A 10,710-nucleotide genomic window follows, 5' to 3' on the forward strand; every position below is an offset into this window, starting at 1 on the left:
TGAATCAATATATTATTGTAAGTGATGAAACACTGGTTACATTTTCATTTAAAAAAAATACCCTCTTTCATTCAGCCGTGGAAGCTAATCTTCCAAATGCAAATTCTACATAAGCTGATGAGTAGTTTCCAGAGTCTGCCGACAGCCTAAAAAAATAGCTCAGAGATGTGAACTCTCCCAACTCATGCCAATCTGGGTGCCAATGAACATACTTAGTGTCTGTATACTACTAGTCATTTTAGCAGAAGACTCCAGATATTGTGTTTTTCCTAGAGTCTCAAACAGCCTCCCCTGACTAGCTATCTATACAACCCACCCACAGTTTCATGCAATTTAAAATTAAGTTACTAGCATTCAAAACAAAATGTGTCACATTGATAACTGAGGGACTACCTAAAATTAAATGTATATATTAAATACCATAGACTATTGTACTGATATTATTTCATATTTTAAATGAAGATCTACACTTATTGTTTATTTGATGATGATGCAGTATTTTCAGTTTGCAGCTCTGAAAAGGGGTTACTGAAAAAAATTAGGTCATGTTAGGCCTTGAAATGAAAAGCATAAATGAAAAATAAATGAAGATTTTTTTAATCAATAACTCTTGGGTTGCAGAGCTGCAAAAACCCCATGAGAATGTTTAATATTTACAGATGTTGGCTACTTACACAAATTAAGTCGTATTCTTTCTGTTCTCTGGTGACTTACATAACAATGCAAAATAATTTTAAACACTCAAGTGAGAATCTAAAATAAAAAAGATATAATATTGATTAGTTTTTCAATACAAAATCTGCTTCATCATATTAGTTTTAAAATAATTTTTGCTAGCATTCATGTTCATGAGATTCATTTCTAGAATATTCATGGAGAGTGAATGCACAAAAAAGTCAAACACTTAAACTCACTTAAAAATTCAAACTAATATTCACAAAGTACTTTCAGCACTTGTACAATGCATCATATACCAAGTCTAATGCAGAACATGGAAGAGACAAAAGGAATCCTTATTTCTAATTCTCTGCAGCATGCACTATGGAACACCTTCTGATAATTCTTTGGTCAACACAGACCCAGAGTAAATCCCAGCTCCTCAGAAGTGCTCACTCCATAAAATTACTAAGGAGAATTGTTTCTGGTCCTTACTTTTTCTTAACTTGTAAATTCTACATATTCTTCACACAGGTGGTTAATTAAGCTAATGACTAGCTCAGTTAGCTTAAATGGCACTACGCACATACAGGCAGTCCCCGACTTACGCGGATCCGACTTATGTCGGATCCGCACTTACGAACGGGGCTCTCTCGCCCCGCAGCTCACAGGCAGCAGTCCCGCCACCTCGACCTCCGGGGAGAGGAAAGCTGCTCCCGGTGCCCCTGGTCTGCTGGGGACCGTCTCCAGCAGACCAGGGGCACTGAGAGCAAAGCCGCAGCCACGGCGGGGTCCCACGCCTCTGAGGCTTTGCCAGAGCAAAGCCTCAGAGGCACGGCACCCCGCTGCAGCTTTGCTCCCCGTGTTCCTGATCTGCTGGGGGGGGGGGCACAGCTAGTGTGCCCCCCCCCCACCAGCAGACCAGGCTTTTGTTGTGGACCCTGGGGCAGAGCAGCTGGGGCGCTGCCGGTTGGTCCCGCAGCGCCACTCTGGGCACTACTGGACCAACCCGGCAGCACCCCAGCTGCTCTGCCCCAGGCGTCCTGATTCAGCCGCTGCTGAAACTGACCAGCGCTGACTACAGGAAGCCGGAGGCAGAGTTGCTCTGCCCCGGGCTTCCTGGAATCAGCCACTGATCAGTTTCAGCAGCAGCTGACTTGGGGACGCTTGGGGTTCTTAAGTTGAATCTGTATGTAAGTCAGAACTGGCGGTCAGTTTCAGCAGCGGCTGAATCTTGACGCCAGTTCCGACTTACATACAGATTCAACTTAAGAACAAACCTACAGTCCCCATCTTGTACGTAACCCGGGGACTGCCTGTATTTTAACTTAGGGATGTGAAAGATTAAAGGGTGATGCTTACCGGTTCGAGATAACCATTAACCAGTGAGGGCTAGAGCAGTCCCTCTCCTTTGGGGGGGGGGGGGGGGAGAAGGGGAAAAGGGAAGAAAGGGGGCTGCTTCAGGCCTGCCACTAACAGAGAGCAGCCTCTGTCTGCACAGAGCCCAGGTGCCCTGCAGGCAAGTACTACTCCAGCCAAGCTAGAGAATCCTGTCCCTGCAAAGGATGTGTGCGCACTCCAGCCCAGTGGGGTGGAACCCCCCACCATTCATGCCCCCTTTAATCGGTTAACCAGTTAAATATAATGTTTAACCAGTTAATCCCATTAAACAGGATTTTACATTCCTACTTTAAGTTAATGATGCTTTTTTGGATCAGGGCTGAAATTAATGCATACTCTTTATGTCTCAGCAAATCAAAAGTCTTAAACAGAAAATATTGATAATATAGCATAGTCTCAAAGTTTTGTAAGATTCAGAAAAGTACATTTACAATTGATTTCCAAAATGTGCTCCTTAAATTTGAAGAATATATGCAATTCTCATGTAATATAGAGATATATGCATCTGTCTGTTTGCAAGTCCATCTGTTCTGCAAGTCCAAGAACTCCTCCTAAATGGTAACAGCTAGGCCACAAATCTGATATGCAGCAACTTCTTACCTTAACTTAAAGCAAGATCATGGTTTGGTTGTGCCAGGAAAATGGGATGGACCTGAAATTCAATTGTTTTCCATAACAACATGTTGGGGGATGCTGGGAAGTACAGGATACTGCACAATGGTCACTGGGGGGCAGTGAGCACAGGGGACAGCTATATTGCAAAGTAACTGCTGGGGACAGGAAGGGAGTGACAAGCTAAGGACACAGCTCACCATCTTATCTGCCACTGGCCCAGGTAAGTAGCCTCTCTGCCCCGAACTCCTCCCCCTCAGTCCAGCCCTGGGGTTAAGGGCCGCAGGGCAGAGGGGAATGCTGGGAAGTTTTCTAGTCTACCATATATTTGAGAGTTTGTGTGTGTCCATAAGTCTGTCTGTTCAAGAACTCCCAAATAGTAAGAGCAACAAAAACAATTAGGGGCTTGAACACATGACTTACAAGAAGAGGCTGAGGGATTTGGGCTTATTTAATCTACTGAAGAGAAGAGCGTGGGGGATTTGATAGCCTTTAACTAATTTAAAGGGGGGTTCCAAAGAGGGCAGAGAGAGGCTGTTCTCAGTAGGGATGTACACGAGCAGTTGACTACTCAACTACAGGCTGGACTTCCCTGGTCAAGCATCATCAGGACCCCACCAGTTCCAAACAAGAGAATTTGCCGGCACTAGGGAAGTCTCCTGCCACCGGCCCCCAAGCCCATCAACTGCTGCTTGCAGGCTGCCACAGCAGGCAACCCTGACTCAACCCCAGCCCTCAACCTGGCTGGGCTGCTTGCCCAGCTACTGCTGGCTCCCTGATCAAACAGGCTCCAGTCCCTGCCACGAGGCTCCATTGCTGTGCAGCTGGGAGCAGCCACAGGGCTGGGCCTCTGACCCCATCCCCATGCTGCCCCAGCCCTGCCCCCACACAGCTGGGGGAAGCCATGAGGATCCGTCCCCATCCCTGCACAGCCCCAGCCCAACCCCATACAGTCGGGAGAAGCTGCAGGGCTCAGACCCAAGCCCTTCGCTCCTGGGGCTACTCAAGGGCTTTGGCCCCAGTCCTATGCTGCCCCCAGCCAGGCTGCTGACTGATACCACAACTGGCTGGCCCTCCTGCTCTTAGGCTCCTGGACCCTGTGCTCCAGGAGCTTCCATGGCCCCAGCATTGTCTCGGCGGTGCCACCTTGCCCCACGGGCAGGGGAGACTGCGGTGAAGCCCTCCCTCACCCCCAACACTCCCTGCCCTGAGCCCCTTCTCACCCCCAACTCTAACTTCTGCAACCCCCACGCTCCTGCCCTGACTCTCCATTATAGAAATATCCAGCATAACCATAAGGATTCTACTGTACTAAGGAGTCTACTGTACTAAAGGTCCAGTCATTGTTTCATCATCTATTTGATAACAATTTGCAACAGAGGAAATGCAAGTAAGCATCTAAATGAATGGAAATTTTTCAGGATTTTTTTTTCTTAAGTAAATTCAGTAGTGGCTTTTGAAAGTCTCTTGCCTCTCATGTGCACTCAATGCTGAGGTGTATTTCTGGAATCCCAAACGAGGTCAGTCTATGAATATGACCGCTTTCTATTTAAACACTGGCTATATAAATGAAAATGTTTTTAAATTGAATCGATTTACATTTTACAGAAAGGTTCTAATTCTATAAGATAATGAATCTTTAGAGATATTGTCAACTCAGTTAGGGATGTAAAAAGTGTTTAACTGGTTCATTGATTAAAGGGGGATAGATGTGCCTAGGCTGGGCCTGCAGTGGACAGGGGCTGCCCTGGCGGGGCTGGAGCAGGAGCTGCTCAAGCCCCCGCTGGTCAGCCAGTACCAGTAAAGTTAAGGGTGACGTTTTCTGATTAACCAATCGCTCAATACCATTTCATAGCAAACAGCTATCCCTAATTCATTTTACACAAAACTGCTCCCTCTGCATCTGCCTTTCTTTAATATCTCTCCCTCTCTAAAATCTCTCTAGAGAGAGTCTGTCTGCAAGTCCATTTGTTCAATAACTGCTTCTCCCTAGAGCTAGGACAACAAATGTCTATCAGGAAGAGACAGCAAGGGGGGGGGGAAAGAAAGGTGGGGGGCTTCAAAGCAGCACTGCCGCATGGAGTCTGGGGCCAGATCCTGGGCTCCACACAGTGCTGCCACTTTTAAATGACACGTGCAGCCCAGGGTCAGGTAGGGATGTGAAAGATTAAAGGGTGATGCTTACCGGTTCGAGCTGGGCTCCCCGTGGTGTTTCAAAGCGGGAGCGCCACATGGAGCTGGGGTCAGCTGGGGACTCTACCAATGACCGCAGGCTCCTCACAGTGCTGCTGCTTTTAAACGTCTCAGAGCATGGGGGCCAGCGGGGGACTGCTTGAGTCCCCGGCTGGCCCCAAGCTCCCTGCAGCACTTTCGCCTTTGAAGCGTAGCATTTGCTACACTTCAAAGGCAGAAGTACCCTTATCGACCAATCGATGTAAGTTTCATCAACTATTCAATAAGTCAAATCAAAATTTTACATCCCTACCTCCTGCTGTCTCTGATATAGAGGCTGCAGCACAAGGTAGGGAGCAGGTGGGAACCAGTATGTGCAGGGAGCTGGTGGTTACACATTTACGTGAATACACATATTTTATCATCTCTAGGCAAGGACTGTATTTTTTAATTCTGTATTTGTACAGCTCCTAGCACAATGGATCTTTGGTCCATTACTAGGATTCCTAGATGCAACTGTAATAACAAAAAAATAATTACATGCCCAAGAAGATGGCAAACATGATTGATGTAAACGGTGCGGTGGCCATGCCTAGAATATTGAATGTGTTTTCACTGGAAATCTCAGTCTCTGCCCACTTTGTGGAGTTTTCAGGATTTTGCTGAAGTTTATATTTTAAATGGTGCTACATTTTTAAGTAGCTTACTTCAATTGGACAGCTTTTTATACACACACACACACACACACACACACACACACACACACACACACCCCCCCACCATTAACTCACTTAAGTCTCTCTCTCATTGCCACTTTATGATTTATTTTAATTCTAGAAGCCTCTGCTTAGATTATCCCATTAACATGTGCTTATATCAATTGCAAGACCATGCAAATCCATACACCAACACTAATTATGCTATGGAATCTACTAATTTTTTACACAAATGCTGCAAATAAAAACCAAAGAACAAACACTTTTTCCAGCCAATAGCATCATGAAGCCACACCAATGTTTCTACAGCACTGTATTTCATCTATGCCAGTTTAGCAGAGGCAAAAAGTAGGGTGAGAACAGGGTGCTAGCTTCGTGGATGAGAACAGGATAAGTCTGTTTATGTAAAGGTATAATATTAAAAAGTTTTATACATACACACCCTTCAATTTCTATTTCCACAGTGGATTTACACTAAATTATAGTGATGCATATCCAGTCCTTGACATTTTACAGGATATCTATCAACACAAGTTTCATATCTGACATTGGCAATAAAATATCGAGACTAGAGAATTTAATGTACAGCATAGTATTTTACTAAGTTACTAAAAGGTAATTTTTACGTTATCCACATTAAATTGTACTCCCTTCAATATTTCTCAGAATACAGAGTTCTTTGGGTATAACAGGACATAAGCAGTCCAACTTTCAACAGTACAGGAGGCCCTTGACTTGTGACCACCCAAGTTCTGACCCCCCACACTTACAAAAATGGTTGTAAGTGCCGAAGGAGCCGAAAGCCCCCAACTTACGTCTTTGGCCCTCATTTACAATGGTGCCCAGTGCCTATCATAAATGAGGGTTCGAGTTACGATGCCCCCGACTTGGTTCCGAGGGAGACGTTGCAATCACATCGCAAGTCAAGGGCCTCCTGTACTTGATTCAAAGCTCGTAACCCTGCAGATTTTTTAACTTAAGAACCTTTGAACCAAAGGGATGCCATATCTCGGCTCATATAAGAGTTTTATAGCTTATTTAATAGTTTGTCAAGAGCTGAAAAATCCTCACACAAAAATCCACAAAAGAGCAGGCTTTTCTAGTCTTCTCTCCCACAACAGAGCAACTATGCAGTCAACAAAATGACATTTTACCTTTCCAGTGGCTGAGGCATGTGATTTTTGTCCTCATCCACAATTATTTCCAATTTGGGGATAATTTATACCTTCAAGTCATTGGCACAGCAATGGGTTCCCACATTGTCCCACAATACGCTAACATTTGTCAGACCTAGAACAATGTTTCCATAGCTCCTGTCCCCTTGCACCCCTCCTGAACTTATACTACATTGATGACATCATCATATGGACCCAAAGGAGACTCTTAAAGAATTCTACAGGGATTTCAACAATTTCTACCCAACTATCAACCTCAGCCTGGGCCAGTCCACACAAGAAATCCACTTCCTTACCACTACAGTATAAATAAATGGTCACATGACTACCACCCTATACCAGAAACCTATTGACCGCTATTCTTACCTACACACCTCTAGCTTCCGGTTCAGGACACACCACACAATCAGTTATCTACAGTCAAGCCCTAAGAAAATACAACCAGATCTGTTCCAATCCTACAAACAGACAAACACCTACAAGATCTTTATCAAGCATTCTGAAAACTTAAATTCCCACTTGGGGAAGTGAGGAAACAGATTGATAGAGCCAGACAAATACCCAGAAGTCAACTACTTCAAGACAGGTCCAACAAAGAAAATAACACATCATCACTGGTCATCACTTACAGCCCCCAGCACATCATTAACAATCTACAGCCTATTCTTGAAAACGATCCTTCACTCTCACAGACCTTGGGAGACAGGCCAATCCTCACCTACAGACAGTCCTCCAATCTTAAGCAAATACCAGCAGCCACACACACCACCACAGATACACTCACCCAGGAACCTGCCCTTGCAGCAAACCCTGTTACCACATATACAAGTGACATCATCACAGGACCTAACCACACAAGCCACAACATCAGGGTCTCATACCACTGCCCATCTTCTAATGTGATATATGCCATGAAGTGTCAGCAATGCCCCTCTGCCATGTATACTGTATTGGCCAAACCAGACAGTCTCTGTGAGAAAGGATAAATGGACACAAATCAGACTTCAGGAACGATAACACACAAACCTGTAGGGGAACATTTTAACCTCCCCGAAGATTCAACAACAGATTTAAAAGTAACAGAGGGATAGCTGTGTTAGAGATTAACAAACGAGTTACAGACTAAGATGCCACAGGGTTGCTCGTTGTTTTTAAAGTTACAGACTAACACGGCTACCTCTCTGTGTATTCATCAAGTACATTTGGATGGTCAGCAGGACCCAAACTAATTTCCCAGAGACAAAACAGTATTTCAGCTACTAACATCTCTCTCTCCCCCTGGTCTTTGACAATGATTTGCTCTACAGAGTATCATTCACTGTCCCTGTTACTTCACTTGGATTGCGGACAACTGCTTGTAAAATATATGTCCACATTTAGCCTCAATATTTAACTAGGGATAAGGAAACTGGAGAATGAAGTCTTTGCTGAAGTCTACCAACATCAGAAGAGAAGAAGAATAGATTGTCCTGGGAGTCCAGATTCATGCCCATGGACAGGAACAGGCCCCAAGAAGGAAAGAACCCTACTGCAACTGCACCACTGGCTCAGGCCCTAACACTGCCATGACACTGTGCACCTCACTGTGATATTACGTTCACAGAAATGTTCTAGAGCACATCTACTTACAATCAAGGTTATACAAAAGCTCTCTCAACCCCTATTAAATACCCCGGAGTCTTATGAGTCTCCCCAAATTTCTTCTACCTGTATGCCATTCAATTTAAATGACCTGTATTTGTTTCTACCAGCTAGACTGCTATGAAGCGGGGCATAACTTTTATAAGACATCATATGTATATGAACAGATTGCATGGAATACACTGCTTTAAGCTTAAGTGTTTATTAAAATTTTATCCCCCACCTGTCACTCTGAAGATTTTACAGCACATTAATCAGCTTTATGTGGGAATTACTTCACCTGCCACAGAAATGCAGTCATGTCTGGGGTTGGATATAACAGCTGTTTAACAGTACTCAGAAACACTAAATAGCAAACAGGAAGTAAAGCAAAATACCATATCTATTTTAAAAAACTATGGTGACTGAGTATCCATTACTAGCTGGGGTTTAAAAGCCATGAATGCCTAAAATCTTTTCAACTCAAGGCAGACAGAAATCACACGCCTATTACCCAGCCTTCCACAGCAGGAGTTGTTCAGATTTTCCGCACCAGCAGGAGAGAGTGGATAGAGAGTAAAAGGCTGCAGAGCATGCTGAAGCCAGTAGCTATAGGACCTGAGTGAAAAAAGCCAAGTGTCATCTTCATCATTCAGTTTAGGCCCGTCTCTACCTCACCTTTGTTGCTGCCCTACATGCCAGCAGGCATAATAGGCATTAACTACCTCACCAGGTAGCTGAAGCTAAGGCAGAACCAGCAATGAGTCCAACCGAAAGCAGCATCCTCAGTGAGGAAGACTGCATGGGGCAGAGTAGCCAGGGAGGTCAGGAACCCTAGAACAATGTTGGCAGTGGGGGTGTTGAGCATCATTGAACCAAACTGTAAACCCTGTCTATGATGGAAACCACTTCAAGCCAAGGATTCTGCTGCAGCCCCGGTTCCAGCACCTCTGGGTGAGGGAAATCAGGGAGGTCGGAAGGGGGCATGAACCAGAGACAGATAAGCGAGGACCAAGCTTATCAGGCGTCAAAGCGCTGAGGAATGTCCACAGAGGAGCAGATCCGGGTGCCCCGCAGCATGGGGGGGATTCGGGGCCCCAGGGGAGGGCCTGGAGCCTAAAGGGGAGCCCCGAGAATGGGGTGGAAGGGCCGTAGGGAGCCCTAGAGGACTAGGGCAGCGAACGGGGGAGGCGCCCGGGGAGGGAGGCGAACTGGGACAGCCCCAGGAGGGGCCTGGGCAGCGGGAAGGCCCCATGGAGGGGCGAGGGTAGCGCGGGGGGCTGGAGCGGAGGACCCCCGGAGAGAGACCAAGGGGCAGCGGAGCCCGGGGTTGGGGTGACGGGCCAGGCCGAGCAGCCCGGGACAGGCGCAGTGGGGGGCTGCCCCCCGGCTCCCGCGCACCAAGCGGCTCCCGGCCCAGCTCCCTTTGTTACAGCCGCCCCGGGAGCCGGGAACAAAGGGCGGGCGGCTGGGAGCCCCGGCTCCGCGGGCAGGCGGTGCTCACCTGGGTGCGGGGCCGCAGCGGCCCCGGGCAGGCGGGCGGGGGGCTGGCTCCCGGCGGGACGGGCGGCGGCGGCAGCAAGAGCGGGGGCCAGATCCGGAGCCGCGGGAGAGAGAGAGCGAGCGAGAGCGGCCGCCTCCTCCGTCGTGACTCACCGCGGCGGCCCAGGGAGGGAGGCGCCTGGGCGGCTCCGGAGGAGGGACCCGCCGCGTCCCAGCGCCCAGGGCAGCGGCGGCGCCTGAGGCACAACCCGAGCCGGGTGGAGGAAAGGGCGGGCGCAGAGCCTGGGGGCGGGGCCATCGTGATAAAGGAGGAGGAGCCAGAACCACAGAGAAGGGAGGGGCCAGAAAGAGAGGAAAAGGGGCGTGGCCACAATGTTTGGGGGTGGAGCTAGAGTCAAGGGGCGGGACCAATCGACTAGCCGCGGGAGGGCAGACTCTCAAAATGAGTTTGAGACCAGTATAGGAAGGAGGGAATAAGAAGAGGAGTAGGAATAGGATTGAAGCTAAGAGGGAACGGCAGAATTGTAAAGAAGTAGGGGTGAGACTTGTCAAATAACTCATGAGAGGAGTTAAAATGTAGAGGGATGGCTAGGTGAGAAGAGGAGGGTTAGAAGACAAAATGTGTGCTCAATGAATCGAGAGGAAGAGCCAGTGAAAAAGAGCTGTGGCCAGCAAACCTAGGGAAGAGTCAGTCTGGGAAAGGGTTAGAGGCATATGCAGTGTAGAGGAGAAAGGTAAGGACTGTAGGTGGTTTAAGGAATGGAGAACAGGAACGGATAAAACACAGGCTCATTGTAAGGTTGCTAGTTCAGGGATGACTTCATTGATACAGTCATTTAAGCGCCTTGCTGAAA

The 10,710-nt window shown here is 47.2% G+C and overlaps 1 protein-coding gene across 9 annotated transcripts in view; it reads right to left on the minus strand.

Moving 5' to 3' along the window:
• Positions 1-10,157, minus strand: part of CTNNBIP1 (catenin beta interacting protein 1) — a 67,648-nt gene extending 57,491 nt beyond the window's left edge. For 5 of the 9 annotated variants that reach the window (XM_075906094.2, XM_075906092.2, XM_075906091.2 and 2 more), the window contains exons 1-2: positions 9,858-10,003; positions 675-753 (exon numbers count right to left, since the gene is read on the minus strand). The gene's annotated coding sequence lies outside the window, so the exon portion shown is untranslated. The other 4 variants (XM_075906096.2, XM_075906093.2, XM_075906097.2 and 1 more) reach the window with 3 other exon arrangements.
• Between the last annotated feature and the right edge of the window lie 553 nt (positions 10,158-10,710).

Source organism: Pelodiscus sinensis, chromosome 24 (genome assembly GCF_052426305.1).
Source record: "Pelodiscus sinensis isolate ZL-2025 chromosome 24, ASM5242630v1, whole genome shotgun sequence".
NCBI lineage: Eukaryota > Metazoa > Chordata > Testudines > Trionychidae > Pelodiscus > Pelodiscus sinensis.